Source organism: Heteronotia binoei, chromosome 5 (assembly GCF_032191835.1).
Source record: "Heteronotia binoei isolate CCM8104 ecotype False Entrance Well chromosome 5, APGP_CSIRO_Hbin_v1, whole genome shotgun sequence".
Lineage (NCBI taxonomy): Eukaryota > Metazoa > Chordata > Lepidosauria > Squamata > Gekkonidae > Heteronotia > Heteronotia binoei.
In genome coordinates, this window is record NC_083227.1 from 153630025 (window position 1) to 153645608 (window position 15584).

The 15584-nt window shown below is 43.6% G+C and overlaps 1 protein-coding gene across 2 annotated transcripts in view; it reads right to left on the reverse strand.

Annotated features, from left to right (window-relative positions):
* Positions 1 to 15584, reverse strand: part of KCNIP1 (potassium voltage-gated channel interacting protein 1) — a 584581-nt gene that overhangs the window by 284077 nt on the left and 284920 nt on the right. The window lies entirely within an intron of this gene.

The window sequence follows — 15584 nt, forward strand, 5'->3', positions numbered from 1 at the left end:
ATTTTATCTAGCATTTCGTCGCTGTATCAGTTTATTTGGTGACTCTTTTTTTTTATTCTGTATCTTTTGAAATTTCTTAATAAAATTACTTATTGGGAACCCACCCCCCCCCCCCCCCAATATTCTATTTCCAATTCTATGTAGGAGATCCTTTGCTCTCGCTACTTGCAATAAAAAGCTTAAGCATTGACATTACATCATCGATATTTCATTCTGCATTTGTGACAAATGACTAGGTATATTTTTAAGGGGGAGGGAACAGCCTTGTTGAAGTTAGTTGAAGCAGAATGTGTCAGTTTCAGCATTCCAAAATTTTCGCTAACACTATTCATATTTACTGAAATGCTAATAAGTGTTACATTCAAGGGCAATTTATTTTGTGTACCGAATCTACACCCAATGATTATCTTCTTTTTATGCCTTACAGTAGCACAATCTGATGCACTGAGAATTTAATGCAAATGCAAATGGAGCCATGGAAAACATGAATTGCTGCCTTTCCCAATTGTTATGCAGTGCCAAATGAAAGTTCAGAAGACTAATGCCTAACAGTCCAGGGCCATTATCGCTTTGCTGTGCTTTATAATAAATAGGAGGAATCAACATTCCATTCCTCTGTGGGCTTCAAATTCCTATTTCCTCATCACTATTCATCAGTAGAGATCAGAACAGCCATGCTTGATGTCATTTTCAAAATTTCTAACTCAAGAACAAAGGGCTATATGAACAGGTGGTACACAACTATGTGGTGTAACTGAGCACCTGTCACATTAAAGAAAACTTTTTTTTTTTAATCTCCACTGCTGTTTATGTAAATGAAGATTACTCCTAGGAAATGAAGAATACTCCTAGGAAGAAAAATACTGGCAACTTCATATTAGGAACCTGAAGAACTCGTCGGGTTACAAGATTAGGTATTAGCATGTGTTACATCTACAAATCTAAAAGAGTCATGGTGGTTTTATTTATTGTTCTTATATGAGACTATTCAGACCTGTTCTTATCACTGAGTCACGGACTATATCAAATCACATGATTAAAAAAAACAGAAAGGCAATTCCACCAGAAGAGGCTGTGGCCATTTCCCCTCTCTGATTGTCTACCCTCATCTTGCTCTCCTGTGCTATTCTTGAGGATCTGCTGGGCCACAGGAACAGATGTTTACGGAACTAAAGTGGAAAAGGGTGGAAAAGAAAAGTTCAGCTCTGAGGGTCTGCTCCACAAGGGAATCTAATTGGATATAAGCTCCCGGAACTAGAACCTTGAAAATTGATTCAGAGAACTGAAATAGATTATATAAAATATGATCAGACGTCCAAGCTTTAGTTAGCAAATGACCATCTGCATTCTAAATCAACTGAAGCTTCTGAATTATTTTCAAAGGCATCCCTATATAGATGGACAATACAGTAGTCCATTCATAAAGTTATGGAGGCATGGATCACAGTGGCCAACTTAGCAGAATCTAGCTAAGGAGCCAATTTCTGCACTGGGTACACCTGAAAATCTGTACTCCTTGCAACTACATCAAACTGATCTTCCTGCAACACCACATAAATCTCACAAACTCTTTAAAATTCAGCAACTTGAGCTCCATCCCACCTGGTGGGGAAGCAAGTCAATACTCTTCAGCTCCTATGCTTTACCAACAAGCATCTCTCCCATCTTCTGTATGTTGTTTTAGCCTGTTAACCCTCAGCCACTTGACCAGCTCATCCAGACACTAGCCCAGAACAGAGGCAACAGAGCTGGGTGTAATTGATGTACTGATGACATCCAATCTGAGAGCTCTGGATAATCTCATTCAACATAAAGAATAGATCCAATGCCACTGACTCAGAGTTATCCACAAGACCTCTCTAGATTTGCCCAGAAAAGAAGGCTGAAACTACTTTAGTGTGGTACCTTCAAGACCCACTCTTGTTTCAAGGAACTCAACAAAATTAAGTTGTCTACCACATCATGCCTACCGTTTCAAGCAAAGATGGCCTTGATAAAGGACAAAAATGGTAGGTAACAGAAGCCGAAGAGATTAGGAAGAGGTGGCAAGAATACACAGAAGAATTGTACAAGAAGGATCTCAAATGTCCTTGACAACCATGACGGTGAAATCACTGACCTCGAGCCAGACATTCTGGAGTGTGAAGTCAAATGGGCCTTAGAAAGCATTACTAACAACAAAGCGAGCTGAGATGATGGTCTCCCAGTTGAGCTATTCAAAGTCCTAAAAGATGATGCTGTTAAAGTGATGCACACATGATGTCAGCAAATTTGGAAAACGCAACAGTGGCCACAGGAATGGAAAAGGTCAGTTTATATTCCACTCCCAAAGAAGGGTAATGCCAAGGAATGTTCAAACTTTCGAACCATTGCACTCATTTCACATGCCAGCAAGGTCATGTTGAAGCTCCTACAAGCTAGGCTTCAGCAGTATGTCAATCGGGAACTACCAGAAGTTCAAGCTGGGTTTCGGAAAGGTAGAGGAACTAGAGATCAAATTGCCAACATTCTCTGGATTATGGAGAAAACAGAGGGGTATCAGAAAAACATCTATTTCTGCTTCATTGACTATGCTAAAGCCTTTGATTGTGTGGATCACAACAAACTGTAGCAAAGAGATGGGAGTAATAGTCTGCCTCACATGTCTCCTGAGAAACCCGTATAAGGGTCAAGAAGCAAGTGTCAGAACAGGATATGGAACAACTGATTGGTTTAGAATAGGAAAAGAAGTTCGACAAGAATGTATATTGTCACCCTGCTTATTTAATTTATATGGCCAAGGACCTGCCTACCTCAGGGACCGCCTCTCTCCATATGTTCCCCAGAGGGCACTGCGTTCCAGTTCACAAAATCTTTTGGAAATCCCTGGGCCTAAGGAGGCCAAACTTAAAACAATTAGGGAGCTGGCCTTCTCCATAAAAGCGCCCCAATGGTGGAATCAGCTACCAGAGGAGGTGTGGGCCCTGCGGGACCCCAACCAGTTCCACAGGGCCTGCAAAACCGTCCTCTTCCAAGAAGCCTTCAAGATGTGACCAGACTGAATATTACGCTGCCTGTATAAATAGAGACTGCAGCACCACCATATAGTTTTTAGCTTTTTAACATTAATTTATATTTGTATCTGTATTTGTATTTATATTGTGAATTGATTTTACCTGTATTGTCATATCATGATACTATATCATGACAGATTGTAAGCCGCCCTGAGCCTGCCCCGGTGGGGAGGGTGGGGTATAAATAAAACTTATTATTATTATTATTATTATTTGCGGAGTACATCATGCGGAATGCTGGCCTGAATGAAGAACAAGCCGGAATTAAGATTGCCGGGAAAAATATCAACAACCTCAGATATGCAGATGACACCACTCTAATAGCAGAAAGTGAGGAGGACCTAAAGAACCTCTTGTTGAGGGTGAAAGAGGAGAGCACAAAAGTAGGCTTGAAACTCAACATCAAAAAAACTAAGAACAGGGCATCTGGTTCCATCACACCTTGGCAAATAGAAGGGGAAGACATGGAAGTAGTGACAGACTTCACATTTCTGAGATCCAAGATCACTGCAGGTGGTGACTGTAGGCATGAAATTAAAAGACATTTGCTCCTTGGGAGGACAGCTATGGTGAACCTGGGCAGTATAATAAACAATAGACACATCACCCTGCCAATAAAAGTCTGTATAGTCAAAGCTATGGTATTCCCAGTAGTAATGTATGGCTGTGAGAGTTGGACCACAAGGAAGGCCGTGCGCAGAGGAACAGATGCTTTTGAGATGTGGTGCTGGAGAAGAGAGTTCCTTGGATTGCAAAAAGATCAAATCAGTCAGTCCTAAGGGAAATCAACCCTGACTGTTCCCTGGAATGTCAGATGCTGAAGCTGAAGCTCAAATACTTTGGCCACCAAATGGGAAGGGAGGACTCACTGGAGAAGACCCTGATGCTGGGAAAGACAGAAGGCAAAAGAAGAAGGGAATGGCAACAAATGAGATGGCTGGATGTAACTAACACGATTTTGAGCGGAGTTCAGAGGATGGTAGAAGACAGGAGGGCCTGGCGTGATTTTGTCTATGGGGGTCACAAAGAGTCAGACTCAACTGTGCGACTGAACAACAAAACCATGTCAAAGGCAACAGAAACATCAATATCAAGATGAGCAGAGATGCATCACTCTGATCTTTCTGTAAATACCAGGATTACTAAAGCAGTCTGCTTATCAAAACCAGGCCTAAATGGATCCAAGGGGAATGTGTTATCCAGCTAACCTGAAGTTGTACTGCCACTATCCTTCAATTACTTTACCTATAAAGGGAAAATTTGACATGGAGTTTGAATTGGACATTTTACTATCAAAGAGGGTTTTATTCAGTACAGGTTGAAAAATAGCCTGTTTCAGAGGCATGGGCTGGGGGGAGAATCCCTCACAAAATTATTAATGATTATAGCAGCGCCCGCCTCACGGCCTCACTGGATCTCTATATTTTAGTCTCTTCGGGGTATTTTTACTTGTTTCTTTGATGGGACCACAGCAGCTTTGTTTGCTCTTCCCACAAAATATAGGCTCACAAGAACTTTAACTTAAACCACAGATTTATTGTAACAAAAAGTCTTAAACTGGGGATATGGGAGATATTTACATAGGCTAGTACGTTTGTTCTGTTGTTTCAGGCTTTACAATCACTTTTACTTTCTTGAGTCTTTCACAGTTACACGGTTCACAGTTTCCCTTCAACTCACTCTCCACCTCTAGCCAAGGTCTGGCCTCTTGGGATTGATGTGTCTAGTCTCACCCCTCGACTGAAGTCTCTCCTCTCAGCCCTTCTTGGTGTCTCAGACCCACATCCACTCCCTCAACCTCCTCACTAGATCTTCAGAGTCGTCTCTAGGTGTCTGTGACCATTCCGGTCTTAACTGACTCACACACACAGCCCTCTTGGCCGGTTTTGTCGAGCTTGTAGTCTCTGGAAGACTTCCCCGTCTCCGCCTCAAGCTCCTTCACAGGATCAGCTGCCCTCTCAGCCCTTCTGGCAGGCTCGAACTGACCCTCTCAGTCTCTGTCAGGTCCCCACTGACAGACCCCTCTGACAGGCCACAACTCTGTCAAAGATCGACTGACTGTCTCAAAGCCTCAGCAGCTTCTCTCCTTCAACTAACTTTTCCCTCCCTGAGAGCTCTCAGCACTTTGCCCCCACCCTCACCTGACGCAGCCCTGTGCGTCTTCAGATTATGGTTAACCCATTGCTTTCCGTCACAATGATATTAGCTAGTTAACTCCTAAGGTTCCCCTTCAAGGAATTTCACCTGGTGGTTCTTATCTTTTGCAAATTAAGCACAACTTTGGGGAAAAGCTTACACGTGTGCAACTTCTGCACATACAAGGCTTTATATGTGTAGTAAGGGACCATTCATCCCAATTCTTCATACAGATCCTACACATATGCAAACTGTTGTGCTTTGCTATACTCACATAGTGAGGAAATAGGCACCAGTGGGCATTATCCCACTCCTCCATAGGCATGTTTACTGTATACATGTGTAAACTTCCAAGCTACCTTGCTGGACCTCTGGTTGATTCCTGTGGAGATGTATGCTCTTCAAGCACCTCTGCTTTGTACTGAGGTATGGAACTGTGGTTTGGAATGTATCAAATAGATTTGTCCTGCACGAAGTAAAAAGTATGAAAGGAAAAGGCTGGTGGTCCTTTGTGGTAACACACTGAAGAACCTAGTACATCACACAAGGCCCGTATTGGAGTTCCACTCAGCTATCATCTCAAAATTGCCAGTGCAAATGTTTCACACTGAAAGGGAATTATGTTTGTAGATGCCTAGCTATAACTCTGCAATAACAGCCAGAGATAAACTGAACGTTTTGAAAAGCGGGGGCGGGAATGGCTATATAGTCATGATTTCACATTCCGTATTTAACAATGCAATTCTGTGAAGCATTGTTCCAGCCTAAGCATATTGGAATCAATGGGCTTAGACTGAAGAAACTCTGCATAGGACTGCAGCATAAGCACCCAGACAGAGACAAAAAAGATAGACAATTCTCTAGTCCTAGGATTTTCGAGATTCATCAAGAAATCACTAGGTTTATTTATAACAGTAAGCGCAGCAATGTGTTGACTAGAAAAGAGTTATTAACTCTTTTTCTGCCTTCATGAGCTCTGCATAGGGTTACCATACCAACCTTTAGGTGGGCCCTGTTGTTCTCCTGGAATTATATTTAATCTCCAGACTACAGAGTTCAGCTTCCCCGAAGGAAATGCAAGTGATGGAGGGAAGGCTCCAGGCAGGCTTGCCAATCCCCAGGTCCCAGCGGGGGTTCTTCCACTTTCCCAGTCTCCTTCCAACTCCCAGTCAGCTGGCTGGCAGGGGGAAGCCCCGCCCCCACAGCCACCATGTGCTTTTCCACTTCCAGAGGCTTCAGACTCCACTTGGAAAGGCTTCCTCTTGGGATGGTGTGTCTGTGTCTTTAAGGCTGAATGGGGGCGGGGGGAGCAGGCAGAACAACATGGCTGCTCCCAGTGGCTGTGAAAACATTGGTTGCACAATCCATTGGTTGCACAATCTTTTCAGAGGTTGTTTGCATAGGAAAGGTAAACGTGAACCTTTGGTTGCTCTGTGTTACTTTGAAGAAGTTGGAAGTTCAGCAACTCGTGAGTAGGGATGCCAATCCCCCGCTTCAGAGTCATCAGAAACGCGGGGGGGGGGGAGGGAAATGTCTGCCGGGCACTTCATTATTCCCTAAGGAGATCGATTCCCACAGGGTATAATGGAAAATTGATCTGGGGGTATCTGGGGCTCTAGAGGGGCCGTTTGACAGGAGTTCGAGGTCGAGGCACCATATTTTCAGCATAGCATCTGATGACTCCCAGGGCTAATTCTGTCAATCTTACTGTGATTAAAGTCATAGGGCGTTTTCGCACAGAGCTTACCCCGGAGCGACGTGCCTCTTCACCGCGCAGCGTCTGCGCGGATTTCGCACCAACTGCTCCGCAGAACCAGGAAGAGCCGCGAAGAGCCGCGGTTTTTGCATCGCTAACGTAAACTGGGTTTTAGCGGTTTACATTTGCGACGCAAAAGGCTCGGCACTTCGCGGCTCTTCCTGGTTCTGCGGCGCAGTTGGTGCGAAATCCGCGCAGACGCTGCATGGTGAAGAGGGACGTCGCTCCGGGGGGTAAGCTCTGTGCAAAAACACCCATAATTTGCAACTGAAGCAACCTTTTTAACTTAAGAAGGAAATATTCTTTCATGCTTACATAAGTCTTAGATCTCTGGTAAGATCTGAGCCAACATGATTTAAGATTAAAGTCCAGTAGCAACTAGCCTAGTTGCTCTTCTACCGCACACCTCTGTGGCTATCCACCTGACATAATCTGAATTTCGTTTCTTCAGGACATTTCTCTAAAAACTTTGAAGTGGCTCAGAATCAAGACATAGTTGCATAACATGGTCAGCCAGAGTAAGTTCCCTAGCACAGAGAAAGATTTTTTAACCTACTTTTTTATTTGACATTGAAAGTAGAGATGAGTAATGCTGCACACTATGAGACTCCTGGTTTTCTAACCAAAACCAACAAGTTAACCTGATTTCTATGTATTCTTGTGATGCTCATTTTTAATCCTGTATTTTCTGAGTGATGAAAATGGCCTGCATGCTTTCACAGAACTCCTTTTTAATTAAGGTGGTACCTGGAGCTCTTCATATATTACAACTGATCTCCAGATTATCAAGATCAGTTCCCCTGTAGAAAATGGCTGCCTTGGAGGGTGGACTCTATGGCTTTATACTCTGTTGAGGTCCCTCCCCTCCCCAAACCTCACTCTCTGCAGGCACCTGGGGAACATATTCCATTTGTCTTGTCAGAACCCTACTCCCCTACGCTCTCTTTTTTGGTTTGTTGCTGGACAGATGCCAGCAATAGTTAAACCCTTCCACTGCAAAATCTTCTTTTAAGAAGCAGCCAGCTGGTGATCCATAGTCTCTTAGCAGCTCAGTTGGCATGCATAAATGTATATATCTTCTCCTCAATCTAACACAAACAGAATTATGACTGAAGTGTAAAGCAGATGGGGGATATCACAAACCATTTCCCAGCACCATTGATAGTATCTACTGTTTGTGAGGTCTTTGCTATTATGTTGTCACCGAAGCGATATGTGCACGAAACAACTTGTCACTCAGCACTGTAAATATTTCCCCCCATTTTCAATGTCACTGATAATTTCATCCAGTCTTCAGAATGAAATTTAACAGTCACTGTTTGGAAAGAAATTTCAGAAGTCTGCATTAAGAAAACCGGGACTGGTTTCATTTTAAAGGCTTAAAATGCTTCTCTGGCAACTGAATTAGATTTAGGTGAATGTAATGCTTATCAGTAGGACATTTTCTAATGTCAGCATTACTTTCTGATACAAATTGTTTGTGTTCTTGTACAACATTTTTGTAGTGAATATTGTTCCAGCAATAGATTATTATCAGGGGCGAGGTGATATAACTCCCCCCCCCCCCATAGGATTTTAAGATTCTCTTTTCTGGCTGAGCACAGCAACTGGTTGTCAAATGCCTCTTTAGGAGAGAAAAGAACCGGATCTCACAATAAACTAAACCAACCTACCGTACTGCCTCACAGCTCTGCTCTCTGGGCCCCCACCTTCAGAGGTGGGACACATGGCAACCAGAGAGACGGGCTTTTCACTATTGGCACCTCACTTGTGGACTGTCCTTCCCCTTATGGACATATGAAGCTGCCTTATACTGAATCAGACCCTTGGTCCATTAAAGTCAGTATTGTCTTCTCAGACTGGCAGCGGCTCTCCAGGGTCTCAAGCTGAGGTTTTTCACACCTATTTGCCTGGACCCTTTTTTGGAGATCCCAGGGATTGAACCTGGGACCTTCTGCTTCCCAAGCAGATGCTCTACCACTGAGCCACCATCCCTCCCCTGCTCTCCAGGGTCTCAAGCTGAGGTTTTTCACACCTATTTGCCTGGACCCTTTTTTGGAGATCCCAGGGATTGAACCTGGGACCTTCTGCTTCCCAAGCAGATGCTCTACCACTGAGCCACCATCCCTCCCCTGCTCTCCAGGGTCTCAAGCTGAGGTTTTTCACACCTATTTGCCTGGACCCTTTTTTGGAGATCCCAGGGATTGAACCTGGGACCTTCTGCTTCCCAAGCAGATGCTCTACCACTGAGCCACCATCCCTCCCCTGCTCTCCAGGGTCTCAAGCTGAGGTTTTTCACACCTATTTGCCTGGACCCTTTTTTGGAGATCCCAGGGATTGAACCTGGGACCTTCTGCTTCCCAAGCAGATGCTCTACCACTGAGCCACCATCCCTCTCCCCTTGAGGCTTGCCTGGTGCCTGCATTGCTCTCTTTAGGCGCCGGAACAAAATGTTTCTGTTCACCAAGGCTTTTAATTAAGGGGATTTTTAAAAAGACGTTATTTTAGCTTGGAAGCTGTAGCTCTTATCTGGGAGAAACGGGTCCGATTCCTCACTCCTCCACTTGCCGCTGCTGGCATGGCCTTGGGTCAGCCATAGCTCTCATAGGAGTTGTCCTGGAAAGGGCACCTGCTGTAAGAGCTCTCTCAGCCCCACCTACTTCACAGGGTGTCTATTGTGGGGGTGGGGGGAGAGTAAAAGAGATTGTTACCACTCTGAAATTCAGAGTATATGGCAGAATATAAATCCAATATCTTCTTCACTTGTGCTCTTTCTCTTCCTCTATGAGAGAAGATCCAAAGATGCTCCCTCCGTGGCATTTCTCTAAAGATGTAAATCAATTTCATGCTTGTTGGTTTGACTCAAATCACAGTGTTTTGAATGGGTTTTGTGCCACTGAATGGAACAGAACCATAAAATACAATTGACCTCCAGTCAATGTTCGGGGGGGGGGATATTTCTACTCGTATTGTCTGCTTTTTGATCATCTGCTTTCCTCTTTTTTGTCAATTATTATTAATTATTATTATTCCTTTATTTCATTTGTTTCTTTCTTTTGAGGCTTGGGATGTCACTATCCCGCCCCCCCCCCCCAAAAAAAAGAATCAGACCCTTTTTTGGAGATGCCAGGGATTGAACCTGGGACCTTCTGCTTACCAAGCAGATGCTCTACCACTGAGCCACCGTCCCTCCTACATATGAAGCTGCCTTCTACTGAATCAGACCCTCGGTCCATCAAAGTCAGTATTGTCTACTCAGACTGGCAGCGGCTCTCCAGGGTCTCAAGCGGAGGTTTTTCACATGTTTTTGCCTGGACCCTTTTTAGTTGGAGATGCCAGGGATTGAACCTGGGACCTTCTGCTTACCAAGCAGATGCTCTACTACTGAGCCACTGTCCCTGTTGTATAATTGATGCAGTGTTTTATTATTTTAACCAGTTTTAACTGTGTTTTAATGATTGTGAGCTGAGCCCTGGGGAGGCCAGAATAAAAAATATAAACAAACAAACATTGATCTTGTAAACTGTGACCTGTTTAAAAAGATATTTCAGTTGAACTAAAACGCAACCAACCTAAAGCACAAAGGAAGCCCTCAGTTCTGCAATACACCTTCAGTCCAAAGACTGACCACAACAATTCAGATAAAAGGGGTAAAAATACCAACTTGTCCTTGTAGCCAATCATAGGCCCATACTGCAGTGCCTGGGAAGGAAGTGTGAATGCAGAGTTAACTAAAAATTGTACAGGGAGGCAGGTTTTCCAGTTTTAAATACCCAGCCAATAACCATCCACCTCTCATTGTTTGCCTGCACAAAGTGGCAAAGCCACAACCTGTGCCCTTTCAACTTCCATCTCACAGGCCACACAGAAAGGTCATCTTTCCATCCACCCACGATGACAGATGAGGAAGAGGAAGGGAGCTTTATGCTTAGAGTTGTCATGATACTTTAAGTTTGCTGTTTTTATTGATTGCTTTAATCGTTGCTAATTTTATTGAGTTCATGTTTTTTATGAAACAATTTATGCTGGGTTATGATTTTTATCATGTTTTGTTTCGTAAGCCACCTTGTGCAGGTTCTCCGGAGAGGCAGCATAAGAATTTTCCAAACATATAACTAGTACGAAAGTATCTATAGGTCCTGCGGAAAACAGGGGCTTTTTCACTTACCTCAATGAACTGGACACTAACAAAGTTCCATTAATTGTATATTGATAACTTGAGCATATAGAACATTAGAATTCTCCTACAACCACCCCCTCCAACTGAAATGCGAACAGGGGAGGTTTGTGTGCTGTCTCCAGAATGAGGGCCATGTGTGCAGTGTCCCAGAATGAGGGCCGTGTAATGGTCCACTAGGCTGTCCTGGCAAAGAGAAATCTAGGTAATATACAAATTTATAGCTCAGGGCTTGGAGCCAGGGTGCCCTTGCCTGGGATGCAAGATAGAGGAGGCCAAACCATTCGCCGTCCCATCCAATGCCAGCATTGCAAAAGAGATATGGAACTTGTTCAATGCCCTTGGCAGCTGCAGATTCTTCTCAGATGTAATAAAGTTGGTCCTTTAATTGTCCCAACTAATGGTGCCGGCTTCCTTTATTTCTGATCTGCCTGCAAATATGATCCATATATCTGCTGCTGTATTCCCAGGTTTAGCCATTTTCAGTCTTCCTGGATCAGGAGCACCTATAAAGAAGTCTGAGAGCATCTTTAGCTTGGAGAAACGTCGACTGCGGGGTGACATGATAGAGGTTTACAAGATAATGCATGGGATGGAGAAAGTAGAGAAAGAAGTCCTTTTCTCCCTTTCTCACAATACAAGAACTCGTGGGCATTCAATGAAATTGCTGAGCAGTCGGGTTAGAATTGATAAAAAGAGGTACTTCTTCACCCAAAGGGTGATTAACATGTGGAATTCACTGCCACAGGAGGTGGTGGCGGCCACAAGCATGGCCACCTTCAAGAGGGGTTTAGATAAAAATATGGAGCAGAGGTCCATCAGTGGCTATTGGCCACAGTGTGTGTGTGTGTGTGTGTATATATATATATATATATAAATTTTTTGGCCACTGTGTGACACAGAGTGTTGGACTGGATGGGCCATTGGCCTGATCCAACATGGCTTCTCTTATGTTCTTATGTTCTACCAACAATACTGCAGTCTAACTTGGACCTTCAGTTTTGCGATACAGCTCTTTTTGAATTCTACAGCATTAAGACAACCTTCAGCAGTTATTGCGCTCATTGTGAATCATTTCTCTTTAACTGCAACATCTTGTGGGGCTCATAAATTGATATTTAAGACTTAGGGAAAAAATCACTATTTGCTGAGACACTAGAGTATCATTTTTTTATTACCAATATATGGTTATAGAGATTATTTTATATATATTTTATTTCATTTTGCAGCCCAAGCTTTTTGTACAACACCAGAAAATAAGAGCCTTGCTGAGGGAACAGTAATCCTGAAGTGGATTAGAACAATACAAGCTGGCCTCTTTATAGGATGCTTGCATATGAATGAACAAAGAAACGAAATCAAGCAGTTATTCTCTTAGAATCCCAACTGAAACGTTGCAGTCGCTACGATAAGCCCAAAAGCAGAAGGACCAGGTCTGTAATTTTATAGGGCCAAAATGCAGAAGATGCTGAAAGATCTGCAACAGGAAGTTCCCAGCATTCTTTAAAGATAACATTAAAGAATGTTATCTTTAAAGAAGTAGGCCTGCAGGATAAGGCTATGGGTGTCCTACCCTCATGAGTTTTGCTAATCAAAATAGGGTTGCCAAGTTCAATTCAAGAAATATCTGGGGACATTGGGGTGGAACCAGGAGCAAGGGTGCGACAAGCATAATTGAACTCCAAAGGGAATTCTGGCCATCACATTTAAAGGGACCGCACACATTTTAAATGCCTTCCCTCCATTGGAAATAATGAAGGATACATTCTAAACACTCCTGAACCGGAGCTTGTCATTTCCTCAGAAAGCACTTTCCCAGGGGCACTTTTTTTGGACCCCATAAATCCAATCCTCACCAAACTTGGAGGGCAGCTACAGCACATGGAGGGTCATTTTACAACACCACAAACCTCATGAATCAAACAAGATTGTTCAGCTTCAAAAAGCTTGTGGCGGTTCATTGTTTGTGAACCAGGGATGCCATAAACGCAAACTGAACTGCGTTTTCCTGGTTTGTACCCATCTCAAATGAGGACAGCATCAAGATTTCTGACTGATTCTGCATTAGCCTTTGTCCCAGTCTTGTTCTCGGCTCTTGAGTTTGTGTAGGGCAGGGAGCAAGCAAAAAACACACAGTCCCGCTTCAGAGATGCCAGTGTAGAATCCAAGAAAAAGAGAAGATATTGGATTTATATCCCGCCCTCCACTCCGAAGAGAACGGCTCATAATCTCCTTTCCCTTCCTCCCCCACAACAGACACACTGTGAGGTAGATGAAGATATTGGATTTATATCCCGCCCTCCACTCCGAAGAGTCTCAGACCGACTCACAATCTCCTTTACCTTCCTTCGCCACAACAGACACCCTGTGAGGTAGATGAAAATATTGGATTTATATCCCGCCCTCCACTCCGAAGAGTCTCAGAGCGACTCACAATCTCCTTTATCTTCCTCCGCCACAAGAGACACCCTGTGAGGAAGATGAAGATATTGGATTTATATCCCGCCCTCCACTCCGAAGAGTCTCAGAGCGACTCAAAATCTCCTTTACCTTCCTCCACCATAACAGACACCCTGTGAGGTAGATGAAGATATTGGATTTATATCCTGCCCTCCACTCCGAAGAGTCTCAGAGCAGCTCACAATCTCCTTTCCCTTCCTCCCCCACAACAGACGCCCTGTGAGGTGGGTGGGGCTGGAGAGGGCTCTCACAGCAGCTGCCCTTTCAAGGACAACCTCTGCCAGAGCTATGGCTGACCCAAGGCCATGCTAGCAGGTGCAAGTGGGGGAGTGGAGAATCAAACCCGGTTCTCCCAGATAAGAGTCCGCGCACTTAACCACTACACCAAAGAGCCCAGCACAGAAAGGAGGCAAGTGCTAAATGTGGAATCAGATTATATATTATTTATTTAAAACATTTGTGTTTTGACCTTTGTGCCCAATTACTATCCTTAAGGCAGAGAATAGTTAAAATGACATTCAAATCCACTTTAAAACAATATGTGTGTTGAGAATCAACAAGGGAACATCAAATGAAACAGTAAAGTCCTCATCAGCTGGCAGACAACCGTGATAAAGGGTGAAATTTTGGTTTGTTTAGCATCCCCCTATTGACCCTCCTTCCTGCTTGCCTTAATTGACGTTGTGCATATGTGTTGTTTGTAAGTGGATATTCCCCCTCCCAATGATGTTGTCATGTAGCTGGATCTGACTGGCTACATGGTGCTGTGATATCACCATACTCACCATGGGCTCATACTCTAAAGAAGAAACACCCATTTTTGAAATATAAAATAGACACAGAAGGGGCCAAAGACAGAACACAAGTTGTAAACAGGCACAAAATCCACACAAACAGTGCTCAAGAGGCAATACATAACCATCTCAAAGTGCTCTTTTTGCAGAGAAAACTTTCACAGGTTGAAATCCAGTAAAGCCATATTTCTTTGTACACCAAAGAGAACAGGGATAATTAAAAATGCCATGCCATAGGTCAATTATGTCTTTTAATGACCCATTCTTGTGTTTTTAGCATATGATCTACCATAGAACACACCATAAACCAATAAACAATTTAATTTAAAAGTACTTACCAGCCCTGCTTTATCCTGTAACAGTGCATTCCAGGACATAATGGAGCTATCTTCTTGGAAGCGGATGGACAGCAACAATGGAAACTGTTTCTTTCTATGTCTGGAACTAAGATATATTCCCATACTGGAAAGGGTTCTTCTTTGAAACCTCAATTCGTTTTGTTCAAAAAGAAGGATTTTACTGACACCCTAGGAGGCTATTACCTTATACTGCTGATTCATGGGAAAGAAAAAAGGAAAGGTCCCCTGTGCAAACACCAGTCGTTTCCGACTGCAGATCTTTTTACGGGGTGGTTTGCCATGGCCTTCTCCGGTCATTACACTTTCCCCCCAGCAAGCTGGGTCCTCATTTTACCGACCTCAGAAGGATGGAAGGCTGAGTCAACCTCGAGCCGCCTACCTGAACCAACTTCCACTGGGATCAAACTCAGGTCGTGAGCAGAGGGCTCCGACTGCAATACTGCAGCTTTACCACTCTGCACCACAGGGCAGATTGTGCAGGAAGAGCATTTACACTGCTCAAAATATTGGGGTAAAAACCCAGTTTCGATTATTCAGAAGGCTGTGTTCAAAAACCAAGTGTTTTGTTGACTTTGCCAATGATGGGTATTGTGGAACTCAAACTGGCTGCCCTGTGGGTCAGGCAATGGTTCCCTTCCCTACATTCTATGCCACCAGGATTGCTAATTAAAACACTAATGTATCAACCCTGGTTTGGAGAATCAGGTAATCAGAAAGCCAATTCTCTGTTCACATCTGATGTAAACTTCCCAAGCTCCTTCTGTAAGGGTCAAAGTAGATGTGAGCTTGGGTCCAACTGGTGGATATTGCTGCCATTTTAAAGGGATTTAAAGAAGAAGAAGAAGATAT